Raw genomic sequence first — 20,652 nt, 5'->3', positions numbered from 1 at the left:
CCCGCCCCCGACCCGCCTCCGTGCCATCTTCCCAGGAGGCGGGTACCCGACCCGTGCTGGGAGCCATCTCCCCGAGGCGGGAAGGGGATTACAGCCACTTAAATGTCTGTTAACAGGCAGTTAAGAGGATTATCCCCATTTTACCCCTGCAAGTGCGGGCTTCCCGACGTCAGGAAACCCCGGCAGGGTCAGCGAGGCGAGCAGTGGGTCTGCGGGGGCCGGAGCGGTCGAAAAGTGCGCTGTGGAGGTGAGTGATGGGTGCAAGCGTGGAGAGGTGAGTATGTGGGGTGAGTGGAAAGTGATAGAAAATGTTTACTTACCTTTGTTTCTTCCTGCAGGCTTCAACAGTTGGGGAACCGGAGACTCCGGCATTTCACCGGCAGAGATGACAGAATGGCTGCTGCATTCTCCAATGCAACAACCATCTAATTTCTGCTCAGCAGATAGGTTTGATGAGGTCTTGAATACAAGGACTCATCAAACAACAGAGGATGTCAGTGTTTAACAGCTTCACAGAGCTGTCAAACGATGACAATTCATCCGTCAAAAATTTTTGACAGATGAAACGTCATACGCTGACGTTCTCTGTAACCGGCTTTCCCTTAATTGGCCTGCTGAGCCCGCAGGGCAGGCTTAACAAGATCAATCAAGGGAAAATAGCGTGGGTTGGCCAGAAGTTGATGGAGGCGGGACTAAAACCCGACAAGTGGGAGTCCCGCCTCCAAAAGCTCCCCATTGGCAAAATCCAGCCCTAAGTTTGCTTTAACATGAGTAAAGTCATGGCATTTGTTCCTGAAATGTGTGGAGCACTGGTGCAGGACATGCTGTGCTAAAACACTGGAGGCATTAACAGGGCAATGATCATGGGCAGATGGTGTGGGTGGATTAATTCTTATTGCATTATGCTCAATACACTTCATTTGGTGTACTTATAACTGGTGAGCACGACCACATGCTAATTTTGAATTAATGAGTAGTAATTTAGCGGGTTAGTATTCAGTTGGTGCTTTTCTTTTTCTGAGTTCTTATAACACATTCCAGTTTAATGCACATGAGCACACACACCCTGCATTAATGATTTTCCTCAGGCTTGTAAAGCAAAGTCTTAGGCCATATAATTCTCTTCCTTCTTAGGCAGTCCCTCGGAACCGAGGATGACTTGCTTCCACATTAAAAATGACTTTGCAGGTGACTGATGAGCCCAATGCGGGACCCACAGTCTCTGTCACAGGTGGGGCAGACGGTGGTTGAAGGGGCGGGTGGGCGGGTTGACGTGCGCTCTTTGCGCTTGGCTTCCGCTTGCTCCCGGCGAAGAGACTCGAAATAACAACAGAAAATGTTGGAAAAGCTCAGCAGGCCAGGCAACATCCGTGGAGAGAAAATATAGTCAACGTTTCGGGTAAACCCTTTGTCAAGACTGAAGAAGCACAGGAAATGAAATAGATTAAAAGGCCAGTATGGGGGCTGGGAGAGAACAAAAGAGAAGTGAAGAGACATTAAGAGGTATTCAAAACGAGATCAAACACGAGAAGGGAAACTGAAAGTAATGAAGATGAGCACGGTTGAAGAGCCAAACGGAGATCCCGTCGTAGAGAAGAGCAGAACTTCTTCAAGGTAGGCATTCCTAGAAGAGGTGTGGCAGTGAACCAAACACTAGAGACTCGAGGTGTTTGGCGCCTTCCCGGATGCTTCTCCTCCACTTTGTGTGGTCTTGGGCCAGGGATTCCCAGGTGTTGGTGGGGATGTTGTACTTTTTCAAGGAGGCTTTGAGGGTGTCCTTGAAGCGTTTCCTCTGCCCACCTGGGGCTCTCTTGCCGTGCTGGAGCTCCGAGTAGAGCGCCTGTTTTGGGAGTCTCGTATCGGGCATGCGGACAATGTGACCCATCCAACGGAGCTGATTGAGCGTGGTCAGAGCTTTGATGCTGGGGATGTTGGCCTGAGCAAGAACACTGACGTTGGTGCGCCTATCCTGCCAATGGATTTGCAGGATCTTGCGGAGGCAGCGGTGGTGGTACCTCTCCAGTGTTTTGAGGTGCCTGCTGTACGTGGTCCATGTCTCTGAGGCATACAGCAGGGCGGGTATCACTGCTGCTCTATAGACCATGAGCTTAGTGCCGGGTTTAAGGTCCCGGTCTTCAAACATTCTCTTCCTCAGGCGACCGAAGGCTGCACTGGCACACTGAAGGCGGTGTTGGACTTCGTTGTCGACATCTGCCCTTGTTGACAGTAGGCTCCCGAGGTATGGAAAGTGGTCCATGTTGTCCAAGGCCTTGTCGTGGATTTTGATAATCGGGGGGCAGTACTGTGTGGCGGGGGCAGGTTGGCAGAGGATTTGTCTTATGGATGTTTAGTGGAAGGCCCATGCTCTCGTATACTTCGGTGAAGGTGTTGATGATGGTTTGGAGTTCGACCTCCGAGTGAGCGCAGATGCAAGTGTCATCTGCATACTGTAATTCGATGACAGAGGATGGGACAACCTTGGATCTGGACTGGAGGCGACGGAGGTTGAACAGTTTCCCATTTGTTCTGTAAATTAGCTCCACTCCAGTGGGGAGCTTACTGAGGGTGAGATGGAGCATTGCAGCAAGGAAGATCGAGAAGAGCGTTGGAGCGATGACACTGCCTTGCTTGACCCCGGTTCGTACGTGAATTGGGTCTGCGGTGGAACCGTTGGTTAGGATCACGGCTTGCATGTCATCGTGAAGCAGGCGGAGGATGGTGACAAACTTTTGAGGGCAGCCGAATTTGAGGAGGACACTCCATAATCCCCACGGTTGACAGTGTTGAAGTCCTTTGTGAGATCAAAGAAGGCCATGTACAGCGGTTGGTGCTGTTCCCTGCATTTCTCTTGTAATTGACGTGCGGTGAAGATCATGTCCATTGTGCCCCTTAGTGGGCGGAATCCGCATTGCAACTCTGGGATGAGCTCTTCTGCCACTGGAAGAAGGGGATTGAGGAGGATTCTTGTGATGACTTTCCCTGTGGCAGACAGCAGGGAAACTCCTCTGTAAGTACTGCAATCGGACTTGTCACCTTTCTTGAAGATGGTCACAATTACGGCATCGCTGAGATCCCCTGGCATGCTCTCCTCCTTCCAGATAAGAGAAATGAGTTCATGAATTCACGTCAGTAGTGCTTCTCCACCATGCTTTAGTGCCTTGGCGGGGGTTCCATCTGCTCCCGAGGCCTTGTTTTTCTTCAGTTGTCGGATGGCCTTTTCAACCTCATGCCGGGCTGGCATGAGGTTGAAAAATGAACTGGTTGGGCGTCTCAGAGTCTCTCCTAGCAGTATAAACGAGCGCCTCATGACTCTTCGGCTCACCTAGCCCAGAACCAGTGCGCTACGGTCATCAGTGCGTATGCCCCAACACTGGAAGCCACAGACGAGACCAAAGAGGAATTCTACTCCAGCCTCAAACAATCCCTGTCCCGAGTCCCAACGGGCGACAAGCTGATCCTCCTTGGCGACTTTAATGCCAGAGTTGGAAAGGACATAGACCTCTGGGGAGGTGTGATTGGCAGAGAGGGTGTAGGAAAAGCCAACTCCAACGGTATCCTCCTCCTGTCGAAATGCTTAGAACATGGCCTTGTCATAACCAACACCTTGTTCCATCAGAGAGACAAGTACAAGGCTTCATGGCAGCACCCTCGCTCCAAGCACTGGCATCAGCTGGACTATGTCATCGTCCAAGCGAGGGACCGCAAGGATGTCCGCATCACCCGCGCCATGACTGGAGCTGACGACTGCTGGACAGACCACCGCCTAATCCATTCTGTCATCTCCATCAATGTAGCCCCAAAACAGCGGCGGCAACAGAAACAATGCCGCAGGAAAATTAATGCTGGAGCACTCAAAGACCCCACTAAGAAAGCCCTATTCAGCCTGCGCCTCACAAACAACCTGATGACTCCCAGTGATGCAGAGACACAGAGTGTCCACAGCGTCTGGTCTGCACTCAAGGCCTCCATAATCAGCACCTGTGAAGAGACGCTCGGTCACTCGACCAGGAAACACCAAGACTGGTTCGACGAGAATGACCAGGAGATCCAGGAGCTAATAAGCCGCAAGCGCAAGGCATTCCTGATCTGGAAACAGCAACACAACTCGAGAGCAAGAAAGCAGCTCTACAGAAGCCTGAAGGCTGAGGTTCAACAAAAAACTCGCAACGTAAAGAACAGATGGTGGGTGGAGAAAGTGCAGGAGTTCCAGCAGCTAGCCGACAACCATGACGTGCGTGGATAGTTTAGCGCAGTCAAGACCATCTACAGCCCAAGCACCCAAGGCTCTACCCCACTGCGGGCCAAGAACAGAGAGGTACTCATCAAGGACAGAGATGCAGTCAGTGCCCGCTGGAAGGAGCATTTCGAAGATCTCCTTAACCACAACTCTGTCTTCGACGCGAGTGTCCTCAACTCCATCCCACAGCATGCTACCCGCCACCATCTCAGCATATAATTAACGGCACCAGGAAACACCACTAATACCCCAGGCAGCATCTCTCCCACAGGCAGCTGAGCGGGCTCAACCTCATCAGAGGGCAATGTGCAAGGAAGCTAGACCTCCCCAAAGAAGCCATACGGTTCAAGCTGAGGACAAAAAGTATGTCTGGTCAGTGTAAATATTCTGCTAGCCAGTCAGGCTAACCAAATTCACAGGTCGGGCAATCATGCTCAGGGCACACTCAGGCCAATTGGTTTTGCTTCGTACTGATGTGGCAAGCATAGCCTGATTCCGAAAGAGGAGGTCTCACCCTGTTTTACATTGGAGTAGGTTTGGACCTTGATTTATGCCTGGAATGTCCGCAGGGAATCTCCTGCTGTAACTTTGGTGGAAATGGTTGGAGGTTTCTCCTGTTCTTCCACCACAGATACGACTGGAGAACCCAGTGGAGATTCTCCGCACCCCCCACCCCTCCCCCCACACACAAGTTTTGCATTAGTACAAAGTCGATGCCACTTCTTACTAACACTAATGATTGCACCACATGAGGGTCGGTCAATGATCGGATAATTCATACTAAGCAGCTTCTACCTGTTTAACAAACTCAAATTGTGATTTGATAGTCAACGACTGCATTTATAGAAACATAGAAACATAGAAGATAGGAGCAGGATTAGGCCATTCGGCCCCTCGAGCCTGCTCCGCCATTCAATGAGATCATGGCTGATCATCCAAACTCAGTACCCTGTCCCTGCCTTCTCCCCATATCCCTTGATCCCTTTATCCTTAAGAAATATATCTAACTCCTTCCTTTGAATATATTTAATGAGTTGGCCTCAACTGCCTTCTGTGGTAGAGAATTCCACAGGTTCACCACTCTCTGGGTGAAGAAATTCCTCCCAATCTATTGCCGTTCAGATAATAATCTGCCTTCCTGTTTTTGCCACCAAAGTGGATAACCTCGCATTTATCCACATTGTCCACATTTATGTAGCGCCTTTAACGTAATAAAACATCCCTAAGGTGCTTCACGGGAGCGATTATCAAACAAAATTTGATACCGAGTCACATAATGAGATATTAGGACAGGTGACCAAAAGCTTGGTCAAAGTGATAGGTTTCAAGGAGCATCTTAAAGGAGGAGAGAGAGGTAGAGAGGCGGAGAGGTTTAGGGAGGGAATTCCTGAGCTTAGGGCCTATAGGCAGCTGAAGGCGCGGCCGCCAACGGTTGAGCGATGAAAATCAGGAATAAAAAAAGAGGCCAGAATTGGAGGAGCGCAGAGGCCTCGGAAGGTTTTTGGGCTGGGGGAGGTTACAGAGATAGGGAGGGGCGAGTCCATGGAAGGATTTGAAAACAAGGATGAGAATTTGTAAAGTCGAGGTCAGCGAGTGCGGTGGGCGAACGGGACTTGGTGCAAGTTAGTTAGGATATGGGCAGCAGAATCTGCAGTAAAAGGGTTAACGAAACAACTCCCAATTGATAATTTGTTTTTAACAGCCAGCCAACAAGTCGATGAGAAGCAATAATTAAAGCTGAAATTTGCAGGGGACCCTTGACCCATGAGAGCACTGGGAAATTACAAGGAGGGCTGTCAGATTGCAAAGAGCCGAGACAAAGGAAAGGATGCGCTGACGGAGAAGAAACAAAACACTTTCTAAAATAGTGGTGCAGATAATTTGAAATGCCATCATCTGCACTGATGGTAAATGTGCTTGCATGATTTACTTTTGAGCTGCTTATTGTACTTCATTTCAGTTGAAGCAGTCATGAGCATCTCAGGGCAATTTAGCTGTTTGAAAATAATCTCAACAGAATCATATTGGCCTTGAAATTACACTGGGCGAACATTAGTGTGCAAACATTTGACAATTCCCTCCGCTCACTCTTTTACTGCCTTAAGGAAGATGATTACTGAACTGAGATCCCAAGAGACAAATTGGGCCAGTTTAAATTAATTTACCTGAATTAAATGTCCAAATTTGGCTTAGATGCAACTATCCCTGAAAGAAGGAACCACGTTACCCCATTGGACTTGTATTGAGTTAGCTGATGTCAGCCCGAGGATGCGACAATTAGCCCAGAGCCCATGGGCTAGCCAGAGGAACAATCAATCAGGATTACCGTTCCTGGTCGCTTTTCCGTGACTGCGTGTTTACACTGGGCGAGAATGGCATTGTGCTGAGCTCTGACATCTTGCATGGAATTACTTACAGAATTACATAAAATATACAATGCAGAAACAAGCCATTCGACCCGACTGATCTGTGCTGCTGTTTACGCTCCACACGTGCCTCTTCCCACTCTATCTCGTCTGATCCTATCTTAGTATCCTTCTATCCCTTTCTCCCTCATGTACTTATCTAGCCTCCCCTTAAATGCATCTCAATTCAATTCAATTCAATTCAATTTTATTTGTCATATATGCAGCAGACGTGTGTACTGCACAATGAAATGTTGATTTTTATGATTTTTACTGAGCTGGTCACCTCAGCTATTCCTTGTGGTAGCCGGTTCCACGTTCTGACCACTCACTGGTTAATAGACCAACATTAGATGATTGCTCACACATGAAGGATGGTCATGTGGACAAAGTACTAGAAGGTATAGCATGTGCTATAGGGTTGCCAACTCTGTTTAGACATATTCTGGGAGGTTTCATCACGTGACCTCCCACCTCCAACCTCCTCGCCCCCCCACACCCCGTGCTCCTGCCATTGGCCGCCTGACACGTCCATCCTCAGGGGGGACCCGCCTCCCTACGCTAATTAGAAAGCGAGCACACTCTTCAATTTTTTGATTGGATGATTCACAACTGTCGATCGAACGGCCTTTTCCTCCCCAGCTCCCACATTTTATTATGCCCCTATGCTTTTCCTCCCGGGATATTCGCAGCCCCGCGACAGGGAGATTCATCTTTAGTTCCTGGAGACTCCAAGCCAATCGAGAGGGATGGCAATCAACAGCAACAACAACTTGGGATGTGGGCGTCGCTGGCAAGGCCAGCATTTATTGCCCATCCCTAGTTGCCCTTGAGAAGGTGGTGGTGAGCCGCCTTCTTGAACCGCTGCAGTTCCGTGTGGTGAAGGTGCTCCCACAGTGCTGTTAGGGAGGGAGTTCCAGGATTTTGACCCAGCGATGATGAAGGAACGGTCGATATATTTCCAAGTCAGGATGGTGTGTGTGACTTGGAGGGGAATTTGGAGGTGGTGGTGTTCCCATGCACCTGCTACACTTGTCCTTCTAGGTGGAAGAGGTCACGGGTTTGGGAGGTGCTGCCGAAGAAGCCTTGGCGAGTTGCTGCAGTGCATCCTGTAGATGGTACACACTGCAGCCACGGTGCGCCGGTGGTGGAGGGAGTGAATGTTTAAGGTGGTGGATGGGGTGTCAATCAAGTGGGCTGCTTTGTCCTGGATGGTGTCGAGCTTCTTGAGTGTTGTTGGAGTTGCACTCATCTAGACAAGTGGAGAGTACCTCATCACACTCTTTACTTGTGTCTTGTAGATGGTGGAAAGGCTTTGGGGAGTCAGGAGGTGAGACACTTGCCGCAGAATACCCAGCCTCTGACCTGCTCCAAATGCCAATATATGTCTGCTGTGGCTCAGTTGGTAGCGCTCTCGCCTCTGAGTCAGAAGGTGCTGGGTTCAAGCACCACACCAACAGCACATAATCCAGGCTGACACTCCAGTGCAGTAGTGACAGAATGATGCACTGTTCGGAGGTGATGCTAAACCGAGGAACTGTCTGCTCTTGGTTGGGCATTAAACATCCCATGGCACCCAGCCTCTGACCTGCTCTTGTTGCCACAGTATTTTTGTGGCTGGTCCAGTTAAGTTTCTAGTCAATGGTGACCTCCAGGATGTTGATGTGGGGGATTCGGCGATGGTGATGCTTTTGAATGTCAATATATAGCTCCTTTAATGTACTAAAACATCCCAAGGCGCTTCACAGGAGCAATTATCAAACAAAATTTGACACCGAGCCACTTAAGGAGAAATTAAGGCAGATGACCAAAAGCTTGGTCAAAGAGGTAGGTTTTAAGGAGCATCTTACATAGATACATAGATACATAGAAGATAGGAGCAGGAGTAGGCCATTCGGCCCCTCGAGCCTGCTCCGCCATTCAATGAGATCATGGCTGATCATCCAAATTCAGTACCCTGTCCCTGCCTTCTCCCCATATCCCTTGATCCCTTTAGCCTTAAGAAATATATCCAACTCCTTCTTGAATATATTTAATGAACTGGCCTCCACCGCCCTCTGTGGCAGAGAATTCCACAGGTTCACCACTCTCTGGGTGAAGAAATTCCTCCTCATTTCAGTCCTAAATGGCTTATCCCTTATCCTTAGACTCTGACCCCTGGTTCTGGACTCCCCAGCCATCAGAAACATCCTTCCTGCATTTAGTCTGTCCAGGCCTGACAGAATTTTATAGGTTTCGATGAGATCCCCTCTCAATCTTCTAAACTCCAGTGAGTATAAGCCCAATCGACACAATCTCTCCTCATACGTCATTCCTGCCATCCCAGGTATCAGCCTGGTGAATCTTCGCTGCACTCCCTCCATGGCAAGAACGTCCTTCCTGAGGTAAGGCGACCAAAACTGCACACAATACTCAAGGTGTGGTCTCACCAAGGCCCTGTACAACTGCAGCAAGACATCCTTGTTCTTGTACTCGAACCCTTTTGCTACAAAGGCCAACATACCATTTGCCTTCTTAACCGCCTGCTGCACCTGCATGCTTACCTTCAGCGACTGGTGTACAAGAACACCCAGGTCTCTTTGCACTTCCCCTTCTCCCAATCTATTACCATTCAAATAATAATCTGCCTTCCTATTTTTGCCACCAAAGTGGATAACCTCACATTTATCCACATTATAGTGCATTTGCCATGTTTCTGCCCAATCACCCAACCTGTCCAAATCGTGCTGGAGTTTCACGACATCCTCCTCACTGCATACCCTCCCCCCCAGCTTTGTGTCGTCTGCAAATTTGGAGATATTACGTCTTAAAGGAGGAAAGAGAGGTCGCGAGGCGGAGAGGTTTAGGGAGGGAATTCCAGAGCTTAGGGACCAGGCAGCTGAAGGCACAGTGGCTGATTGTTGAGCGATTAAAATCGGGGAGGCTCAAGAGGCCAGAATTAGAGGAGCGCAGATTTCTCGGGAGGAGTGTGGAGCTGGGGGAGATTACAGAGATAGGGAGGGGCGAATCCTACTGTGGAGCCGGACCACATCAAGGGTCAGTGCCTTCAGGGGACAAGGGTCGAAGATTGGCAGAATGAAAAACTCAAAGCTGCTGACGGAATAAAGTCCCGGGTCCTGAAATGATGCGTTTGGTCTGCAACAAATAATGATGACGTCGTTATCATGCTGCACTTACCTTACTTATCACATGAGCCAAACAGTGTGCCTGCTTGGGAAGGATGTGAGAGTCTGCAGCACGTTATAAGATTACATACAGAAACCCATATGCTTTCATCCCCAACATGAAAAGAACACTGAATTGAGAACAGCCTTTGATATTATAAATTCAATTGTTTTCATGATGCCACATGAGAGAGTGCGGCTTCGGGTAGAATCTCCTTTAATGTGCTGGATGATGTTAAAAACACCAGCTGTCAATGAAATAAGGGAATCCCTTGCCAAAACAATCTAACTGGGTGCCAATGCTATCCAGCCTGAGTAAATCCCAAGCTATGTACTTGCCAGGACTGGCGATCCAGATTAAAGCCAAATTAACCTTGTGAATGCAAATGACTTCTTCATAGCGTTCAATATGTATCCCGATTTAAATCGTGTGACATCTATTCTAGCTCTAACATTTTTACATGATAGTTAGAAAACCATGAGACTTAATTCCAGTGCGCGCTTTAGTTAGCACACTTGCTCAGCTCCACGTTAAATTCCTGCCTGTGCTATTTTACCGCGTTTGTCAACCTCTTTGTTTGCAGTGGTCCCCCATAGGTTTATTCTTCACCTGCCACCATATTCTTAACAGTTACTGGAAGTGGAAAATCCAAAAAACAAACACCGGCTGTCTACGTCTACGTCCTCTACTTAATGGCCCAGAAATTTGGGTCTCCACGGGTGAGTACGCATGCGGGGGCAACCGGCACTTCCGTTCCCATGAAAGAAGGGGTTCAGAAGTCGAACGCGTGCGCAGGAGAGGCAGCGCGTGCGCATCGAACTTACATTTTTTTTGCAGGTTTTCCCGGGAAGGTAAGTCTCCAGAAGTTAGACATGTAAAAAGCAGTCGCAAGGCCTGCTTTTTACAAGGTAAGTGGTGAATTAATTAAAATTAAAACATTTTTTCCACAGGTTTATTATTTTTAAATACTTTAAAGAAAGGTAAGTTTATTTTTAGCACCGTTAGAAAATGTAATTAATTTTTCAAAAATTTAAATTATTGTTTAAAATAGTTATTTTGTGGTGGAGCCACTGAATAACTCTGGGCAACTGTATATAATTCCCTTTAATGATGTTCTAACACCAGCCTAAGCCTGTACCATGGTGTTAGACATTACTTTGTTTTGTATATAGTGTTTTGTATGTACGGGGCGTGGCCCCTTTAAGAGCGCGGGACAACGCGGGTAAACGCGATGATGTCACGTCGCAAACCACGTGACTGCCCAGGCAGTCCTCGTGGAATCTCCATCTTGTTAAGACCTGTTTTCATGGTTCTCCTGTATCGATCTCAACAAACTGTTTGAACTCATTGAGTCTTACATTAAAGACCTGTTTGATTGATCTCCTGAGTCGACCTTAGTTATTAGTTAGCAATTCATCAATTCCTACATTGGTGACCCCGTTTTTTTGTGAACGTTTTTCGCAAAAAGGACACAACATGGAGGCCAACGCCGTTTCGCTGAAGCTACCGCAGTTCTGGGAGCAGCAAGCGACCTCGCGGTTCATTCAGGTCGAGGCCCAGTTCGCCCTGAGGGACATAGTTGCGGATCAGACCAAATATCTTTATGTGGTCTCTGCACTCGACAGCTCTACCGCCTCGCGGATCATCAGTCTCCTCGAGAACCCTCCAACGGAGCGCAAGTATGAAACCCTCAAGGTGCGGTTGCTGCAAGTTTTCGGGCTCACTTCATCAGAGCGCGCCCGTCGATTGCTCGCTATGCCTGGGCTCGGGAACTCCAAACCTTCGGAGTTAATGAGCCAAATGCTCACACTCCTTGGCTCAGAACCGGAATGCTTCCTATTCCGTGAACTATTCCTCAGCCAGCTGCCGGAACAGGTGCAAGCTGCCCTGGCCAGATCCAAAGTTGAGGACTGCGCAGCACTCGCGGCAGAGGCGGACAAAATTTTCGCGGTTACTCAGCAACACTGCGCCGCCACGAGGCGCCCATCCCCCACAGACGCCGCCCCAGCTCGTCAGCCTGTTGGGCTGTGTTTCTACCACATGCAGTTCGGCGCGAAAGCAAGGCGTTGCCGCCCTCCCTGCAGCTTTCCCCAAAAAGAAAAACAACGACAACTACGACCACCGAGGAACGGGTCTAACGGGCGCCCCGCGGCCGTGATGGTGATCGGCAACGCGGGCAAGTTGCTGTTTATCACCGATACTCTCTCCGGCCGTCGTTTTCTGTGCGACACCGGAGCGCAGTGCAGCATTTTACCCGCATCCGCCCTCGATGTGCAGACCGGGATTCATGGCCTCGCCCTTGAAGTGGCCAATGGCGGAGCAATTCGGACCTTCGGCAGACGGCGAGTGCAGGTGTGTTTCGGGGGCCAACGTTTTCACTGGGCATTTGTTACGGCTAAGGTTTCGCAACACATTCTCGGCGCGAATTTCCTGTGCGCCAACAGCCTCCTGGTCGACGTGCGGAACCGGCGGTTGATCAACGCGGCAACTTTTCATTCGATTCCTTGTTACCACAGTAACACTACGTCGCGCACCGTCGCCTGTGCTTTTCCGACTCTGGATGAGTTCGCTCGCCTGCTCGGCGAATTGCCTGACCTGACAAGACCCACGTTCTCCTCCACGGCCACGAAACATGGTGTGGAACACCACATCACCACCAACGACCCCCCGGTCTATGTGCGGGCCTGGCGCCTGGAACCTGGCAAGCTGGCGGTCGCAAAAGCGGAGTTCGCGACCATGGAACGGTTAGGGATTATTCGCCGGTCGAATAGTCCCTGCTCTTCACCCCTCCACATCATCCCGAAGACTGGCGGCGGATGGCGGCCATGCGGCGACTATCGACGCCTAAAGGACGCCACCACTCCTGATCGGTACCCGATCCCCCACATCCAGGATTTCTCCGCCCATTTGGCAGGGAACACTGTCTTCTCGAAAGTCAACCTCGTCCGGGGCTACCACCAGGTCCCAGTTCATCCCCAAGATGTCCAGAAGACTGCAGTCATCACCCCATTCGGCCTTTGCGAGTTTTTATGAATGCCGTTTGGGTTAAAGAACGCCGCCCAGGCTTTCCAATGCCTGATGGACTCCGTGCTGCGGGACCTCAAGTTCCTCTTCGTCTACCTGGACGATATTCTCATTGCCAGTCCCACTAAAGAAGAACATATCTGTCACCTACGCACCCTTTTTCGACGTTTCAGCCAACACGGCCTGATTATCAACCCGGCCAAGTGTCAGTTTGGCCTGCACCAAATTGATTTCCTGGGGCATCGCATCACTTCAGAGGGAGCAGTTCCTTTACAAGCGAAGGTAGAGGCGGTGACATCCTTTCCACGCCCGCAAAACATTAAGGCCCTGCAGGAATTCCTAGGCATGATAAACTTTTACCACCGTTTCGTGCCTAAGGCAGCACTACTCATGCAGCCCCTGTATGAGGCCCTCAAGGGCAAGACTGGCAAGAATACGGTAGACTGGACGGATGACATGGCCCGGGCGTTCGCCGACACCAAAAGCGCCTTGGCCAACGCGACTATGCTGGCGCACCCGCTGCCAGGAGCCACCATCGCCCTCACCACCGACGCATCAGACTACGCAATCGGCGCCGTGCAAGAGCAGAGGGTGAACGGAACGTGGCAGCCGTTGGCATTCTTCAGCCGTCAACTACGGCGGAACGAGAGAGCACATAGCATGTTCGACCGGGAGTTGCTCGCCCTTTTTCTGACCATCCTCCATTTTTGCTTCCTCCTGGAAGGACGTCCCTTCACCGCTTTTGTGGACCATAAGCTGCTAACCTTTGCCATGGCCAAGACCGCCGAACCGTGGTCATCCCGACAGCAACGTCAACTGATCTACATATCTGAATTCACCATGGATATACAGCACGTGGCCGGTAAGGACAACCTGGTGGCTGACTGCCTCTCCCGCGCAACCGTCAATACGGTTCATTTAGGCATCGATTACGCTCTCATGGCAGCGGATCAAGCCTCAGACCCAGAAGTCCAAGCCTACAGAACGACCGTCACTGGCCTCCAGTTGGCTGACGTCAAGTTCCATTCGGCAGGTACCACGCTCTTGTGTGACGTCTCCGTACGGGACCCTCGCCCTGTCGTACCGGTCGTCTGGTGCCGCAAAGTGTTCTACGCCATACATGGGTTGTCACACCCAGGAATGAAGGCCTCTCAGAAGCTGATGTCAGCGAAATTCGTATGGCACGGCATGCACAAGGATGTCCGCGACTGGACCAACACCTGCGTGGTCTGCCAAAAGGCCAAAGTACAGCGCCACATCAAAGCTCCGTTGGCCACCTTCACAGTTCCGGAGTGACGTTTTGACCATGTCAATGTGGACCTGGTGGGTCCACTCCCACCCTCCCATGGTTTTTCACACATCCTGACCATGGTTGACCGCACCACCAGATGGCCGGAGGCGGTTCCCCTATCATCCACTACTTCAGCGGACATGGCCAGGGCATTCATTTCCACCTGGGTTGCCCGTTTTGGAGTGCCCGCAGATATTTCTTCAGACAGGGGACCGCAGTTTTACTCCGAACTCTGGAATGCAGTGGTCCAAGGACTCGGTGTCAAATTACACCGCACCACAGCCTACCACCCACAGGCGAATGGTCTATGTGAACATTTCCACCGGTCACTGAAAGCCGCCCTGAGGGCCAGCCTCCAGGACGCTGGATGGGCAGACAAGCTACCGTGGGTCCTGTTGGGCCTTCGCACAGCCCCCAAAGAAGACCTTCACTCTTCATCAGCGGAGCTGGTGTACGGTCAACCGCTGCGAGTCCCAGGGGATTTCCTACCAGCATCGACGAAGCCTTGGTCTGTGTCTGGCCAGCTTACTAGTCACCAGGAGGCGGCCAGATGTTTCGCGCCGGTGCCCACTTTGCACCACGGGCTGCAGAGTTCGCACGTTCCCACGGAGCTTCACAAGGCGGAATACGTCTTTATTCGCCACGATGCACATAGGGATCTGTTAAGTCTGTGTGTTATATTGAGAATTACTACACAGACCACAAGAGTAAAATTTAACAGGTCTTTCTAGTCGAAGGTCAGGGCGGAACTGCCCAATAAATCATTACACAGCACTTATATACCGGTGTGGTCACCACCGGTATTACAGTATACAGCAGCCAAGATAAAGTAGTGCAACCCTTAAAATAGTTCTCTTAAAGGTGGAACGGTTACATACACTGCAATCCTCCCTTTTTAGCTTAACAGTATATATATTCCCCATTAAACATAACATCATAACATATATACACACTTCATGTAAAACCAATTCACAGATTCAGTCTCTGCGGAGGCGCCTCCTGCGCTTCCTGGCTCGGTCCGGATAACGCCTCGGTGGTGTAGTAGTTCTCGGTGGTGTAGTAGGTTCTCGTTGCTGGGGTGACTCATGTAATAGTCCTTCACTGGACTCAACAGCTTGAACTTTCGTAACTTCAGAACCAGCATTGTTGACTTCTAAAGGCTCGAGTACCTTGGGAAGTTTTTCTACTTCCAGACTGATTTGGCTCAGTTCGGAGGGACCACGTGCGTGACCTGGTAGGGGTGATAATGGTTCAGATGAGTCATCATCTTCTGCTTCTTCTCTATTGTCTTCTATTTCCTCCATCACTTCAGCTTTTGCCTCTGCCACCTTTGCCTCTGCCACCAATTCCCTGAGTGGCTTATTACTGCTGACACTGCTCACAAAAGGGTGCTCTTTCTTCTTAGCTTTCAACTGATCGATGAATTTGACATATTCCCTTTCTTGCTCAGCTTTGATTCGTTTGGCCTCATCGCGCAGACGGTTTGTGTGTTCCTGCTCCACTTTCTCAATCAGTTGCTTCTGCTGTCTTCCCAGATTCTCCAACTCTGTGTCAAAGAACTTTTTCTTTGCATTCATCTCTTGCTCAAAACGGCGAATCATTTGTTCTAATTGCTGTTGTAGTTTGAAATGGAGTTGAGTTCGAGCCCGGTGTTCCTCAGAAATGTGCATGTCTGTAGACTGGACAGACTCAGAATTCTCTGTCAAACTATGTTGTTGTTGTTCAGTGGAATTCTGTTCTGATACTTTGTTCGCTTCTGAAGCATTTATGCACTCCTTCGTTTTTCCATCATTAGTCTGCAAGTCCATTTTAGACTTGTCTTTTGCACATGGGCTGGTCTTACCATCATCAGTTCCAGAGTCTGAGCTGATTGTCTTCACTGAGTTCTCACTCTCTGCTTTGTCACTGTCACTGCTGCATATGCCCTCATCCAATATTCTGGACAATCGTTCAGGTTTGACATCTTTTCTTTTTCCGGAATCTACCGTCATTGCTTTTAGGGAGTGCCAGTCCATATTTATTTTCCTGATCCACTCCCGTCCCAGAAGTGGTGGACCTCCCTCAGGTAGTACATATAAGTCCATTCCTTGGTGTTCTTTGCCCTTGTGTCTCACCTTGACTTTTATCTTTCCGATGGGGTATACTCTGTGCCCCGTGTATGTCTGCAATACTATCTCCGTATCCCGTAGGGGAATGTGTGAATAACTTTTTGTAATCTTGCTTATTCATGACCGTCAACACCGATCTGGTGTCCAATTCCATCTTCACGTGGACTCCTGCTATCTGCAGTGTGACCCAAATAGTTTGTCGGTCAGCTTCCTTACTCACATTGTGAATTCTCAGACTACCCAGTTCCTGGCTGTTGGAGTCTGCATCCGAATTCTGTTCATCCGAACTCTTCTCAGCCACCTTATGTACCTTTCTGCACTTTTCCTGCGGTGACTTTTTGTTGCTGGTCTTCTTTCCTGACCGGCATACTTTAGCTATGTGACCAAGCTTGCCACATTTTCTACATTCCTGGTTTTTAAACCAGCATTGGTTCTGATCGTGTGTTGTCTTTCCACAACGATAACATTTCGTTGTACCCAAAGCCATTTGATCTACGCTGAGTACCGCTGCCTTCAGCTGCATTTCCGCAGTGCCTCTCGCTGCGGCTTCGTGCGATGCTGCAATAGTGACAGCCTTATCAAGTGTAAGATCATTCTCTTCAAGCAGCCGCTTTTGTGTTCCTTCTTTCGACAATCCACACACGAATTTGTCTCTCAGTGCCTCTGTCAGACTTTCCCCAAACTGACAGTATTTCACCAGCTTACGCAGTTCAATTAAATACTCCGCGTTGCTTTCCTCTTTCCGTTGCGTTCTCGCATAAAATTTAAATCGTTCCGCTAACATCAGCGGTGTGGGGTTCAAATGATTTCTCAGGACAGCAACAATATTAGCGAAAGTCTGATCCGCCGGTTTAGCTGGTGATAGAAGATGCTTCAATAGCCCGTATGTCTTCGCACCCATTGAGTTTAGTAAGGTTAGTGCTTTATCATTCTTTGATATTTTATTTGCCTTACGATAAATCTCTATGCGTTCTACATACGTGGCCCAATCTTCAACATCGGGATCGAAATCATTGATGTTACCACGCTTAGGCATCCTCGCAATCTTCTTGAGAAACAAAAAGAAATTTTTCTTTAACTTTTTTTTTTCAAAATGGCGGTTTCCCGCGCTTGTCTTCTTCCCCGCCTACGAAAATGGCGGCTTCCCGCGTTTGCCTTTCTCCCCCGCTGGCTGTAATGGCGATTGTCGTATTGCTGCGTTCGCCCTCCCCAGCGGTTTTCAAATCGTGCCTCCCAGCCCCTCTTGCAGTCTGGTCCTTTCCCCTGGCTGCAGCTGAGTTCTCCGCGGTTTTTTTTTTTTTTAATTTTCTCCTGCGCCTTCGCTGTCCCGGTCGCTGCACTTCGCGGCCTCGGTAGCTGCCCGGCCTTTTTCACCGGTCGCGGTCTTTTGCAGTCCGGTCCTTTCCCCCCCTGGCTGCGGCTGAGTTCTCCGCGGTTTTTAAAAAATTTTCTCCCGCGTCTTACGCTGTCCCGGTCGCTGCGCTTCACGGCCTCGGTAGCTGCCCGGCCTTTTTCACCGGTCGCGGTCGAGCTCTCTCTCGACGCTGTTGCGTCTCCCAGCCCGCTTGCAGCCCGGTCTCTCACACCGGCTGCGTTTGCATTCACCGCGGCTTCCGTGCCTTACGCTGCCCCAGTCTCAGCGCCCCTGGCCCCGACTTCTGTCCGGCTCTTTTCCCCGGCCGTGGTCGAGTTCTCCGCCCTTATATCCTCCATTTTTCCCTCCCCTACTTCACAGCCAACGAGGCCGACTTGCTCTCGTCGCTGATCGGCTTATCCACCACCGTGATAGAAGGGATGATCCTGCCTGTTGCTGATGGAAGGCTTCGTGTCAGAATTCTTCCTGTGCTCTGCAGACCCGAGTCTTTTCTCAGCAGAATGATGAGGGCGGATGCCTCTTCTTGACGCCCGTTAAACTGCCTTGGATATATCTCTGCCGCAGGGTAAGATCGTACTCGTCGCCACTGTTAAGTCTGTGTGTTATATTGAGAATTACTACACAGACCACAAGAGTAAAATTTAACAGGTCTTTACTAGTCGAAGGTCAGGGCGGAACTGCCCAATAAATCATTACACAGCACTTATATACCGGTGTGGTCACCACCGGTATTACAGTATACAGCAGCCAAGATAAAGTAGTGCAACCCTTAAAATAGTTCTCTTAAAGGTGGAACGGTTACATACACTACAGGATCCACTCAAGGCCCCAGACACTGGGCCCTTCCGCGTGTTGGAGGCAGGTGGCAAAACCTTCACGGTAGATGTCGGTGGTAAACCAGACCACATTTCAGTCGATCGCTTAAAGCCAGCACATCTGGACCTCGACCACCCCGTCGAGACAGCACAACCACCGAGACGAGGTCGGCCACCCATCGCCGTTACGGCAGACCAAGCGCAACCGCCCGCCAGACCGCCAGCCGCCCAACAGCCTCCACCTCAGGAGTACAGGAGTTGTTCCGACCGGCTCATCAGACCACCTCACCATTTGACTTTGTCCGTTAAAGCGAATTCTGGGGGGGCGCATGTGGCGGAGCCGCTGAATGACTCTGGGCAACTGTATATAATTCCCTTTAATGATGTTCGAACACCAGCCTAAGCCTGTTCCATGGTGTTAGGCATTACTTTGTTTTGTATATAGTGTTCTGTATGTACGGGGCATGGCCCCTTTAAGAGCGCGGGAAAACGCGGGCAAACACGATGACATCACGTTGCAAACCACGTGACTGCCCAGGCAGTCCTCGTGGAATCTCCATCTTGTTAAGACCTGTTTTCGTGGTTCTCTTGTATCGATTTCAACAAATTGTTTGAACTTGTTTATGTAGTGTATGTACCTTTAAGAGAGAACTACTTTTACAGCTCCTGTATACTGTAGTACCGGCAGTGACCAAACCTGTATATAAGCCTTGAGCATGCCTCTGTACTGTCAGTCTTGAGACTATCCTACTCCAGTAAACACCTGTTGATTGTTAAGTTACAGCCTCCGTGTGGTTATTGGAAAACATCATACTTTAAGAATCACGGATTCAACAGTGGCGACGAGGTCGATTCGAATCTGCCTGCAACTCTGCATTTCCCTCCAAGGATTCGCTCCGGGAGGGTGGTGGAAGAAAGTCGAGGCCAGAAGCACGGGCGTCGATCACGAGCAACCGCCCAGTCATCCGGCAGAGAGTGAACATCGCAGGGGAGGCTGTTGAGAGCCGGGCTTGGTTCCCCAGCTACGACGATCCAGCAACAGACTGACAACAGGTACAGCGCAGACCCTTCCCGGACAGCGGCGGCTGGAGCCGACCGACGGCATAGAAAAAGCCGAGCGGCGTCAACGGGGTAAGAGAGAGGGTGAAGCGCACAGGGCGCGGCCGGGGGTTGAAAACCGAGCGGCGTCGAGGAAAAACAAACAGAGAGAGAGAGAGGGTAAAGCAGCAGTCGGGTTCAGGACCGAGCGACGGCAACGGGAAAGGCGCACAGGAGAACGCGCAGAGCACAGCCAGGGCTCAAGGACTGAACCACGTCTGCGGGGAAAAGAAGGGAGAGCGCGGGAGATGCCATTGAGCCGCGGAGAAGAAGGGAGAACGCGGGAGACGCCATTTTTAGAAGCCGCAGCGGAAAAGAAGGGCGAGTGCGGGAAGAAAGGAAAGCGCGGGAGACGCCATTTTGTGCCAGCGGAGAAGAAGGGAGAGCGCGGGAGAAGCCATTTTAGACAGTTAAATCACACCCAGGGATGTCGAAGAGTGGCAGTATCACTGCGTTCGACAATGAAGTCGAAGATTGGGCGACATATGTGGAACGCATTGAGGTGTACTGCAGGGCGAATGAAGTGCCAGATGCTAGGAAAGCACTGGTTTTGTTAAATTCCATAGGTGCAAAAACTTATGGCTTACTGCGAAACCTAATAACCCCAGAGAAGCCCGTGGATAAGAATTTCGAAAGCATAGTAGAAATCCTACAGGACCACTTAAACCCCACACCGCTGCTGATAGCAGAAAGATTTAAGTTCCACAAAAGGAACCAGCATAAAGACAAAAGTAATGCTGAGTTCTTAACGGAACTGCGCAAGCTATCGAAACGCTGCCAGTTTGGAGTGGGACTAGCAGATACGTAAAGGGACAAGTTTGTGTGTGGGCTTCAAAGTGAAGGAACCCAGAAACGGCTTCTATCAGAAAAGGATCTTACGCTGGACAAGGCTTTCAGCATGGCAGTATCACACGAAGCAGCCGCACGGGGCGCAGCAGAGATACAACGGAGACCGCAAGAATATGGCACCAATGAAATGTCATATGGAGCAGGGAAGTGTTATCGCTGCGGCAGAACAACACACGACCGGAAGGATTGTTGGTTCAAGGACAAAGTGTGCAGACAGTGTGGAAAAGCAGGACACATAGCAAGAGTCTGCAGGTCAGGGAAGAAAACCAGCAGCAAGAAATCTCC

This window comes from Somniosus microcephalus, chromosome 32 (assembly GCF_052327205.1).
Source record: "Somniosus microcephalus isolate GS21.2 chromosome 32, FLI_Smic_1.0, whole genome shotgun sequence".
Taxonomy (NCBI): Eukaryota; Metazoa; Chordata; class Chondrichthyes; order Squaliformes; family Somniosidae; genus Somniosus; species Somniosus microcephalus.
The sequence above is the reverse complement of the archived record's forward strand: the minus strand, read 5'-3'. Positions refer to the sequence as shown.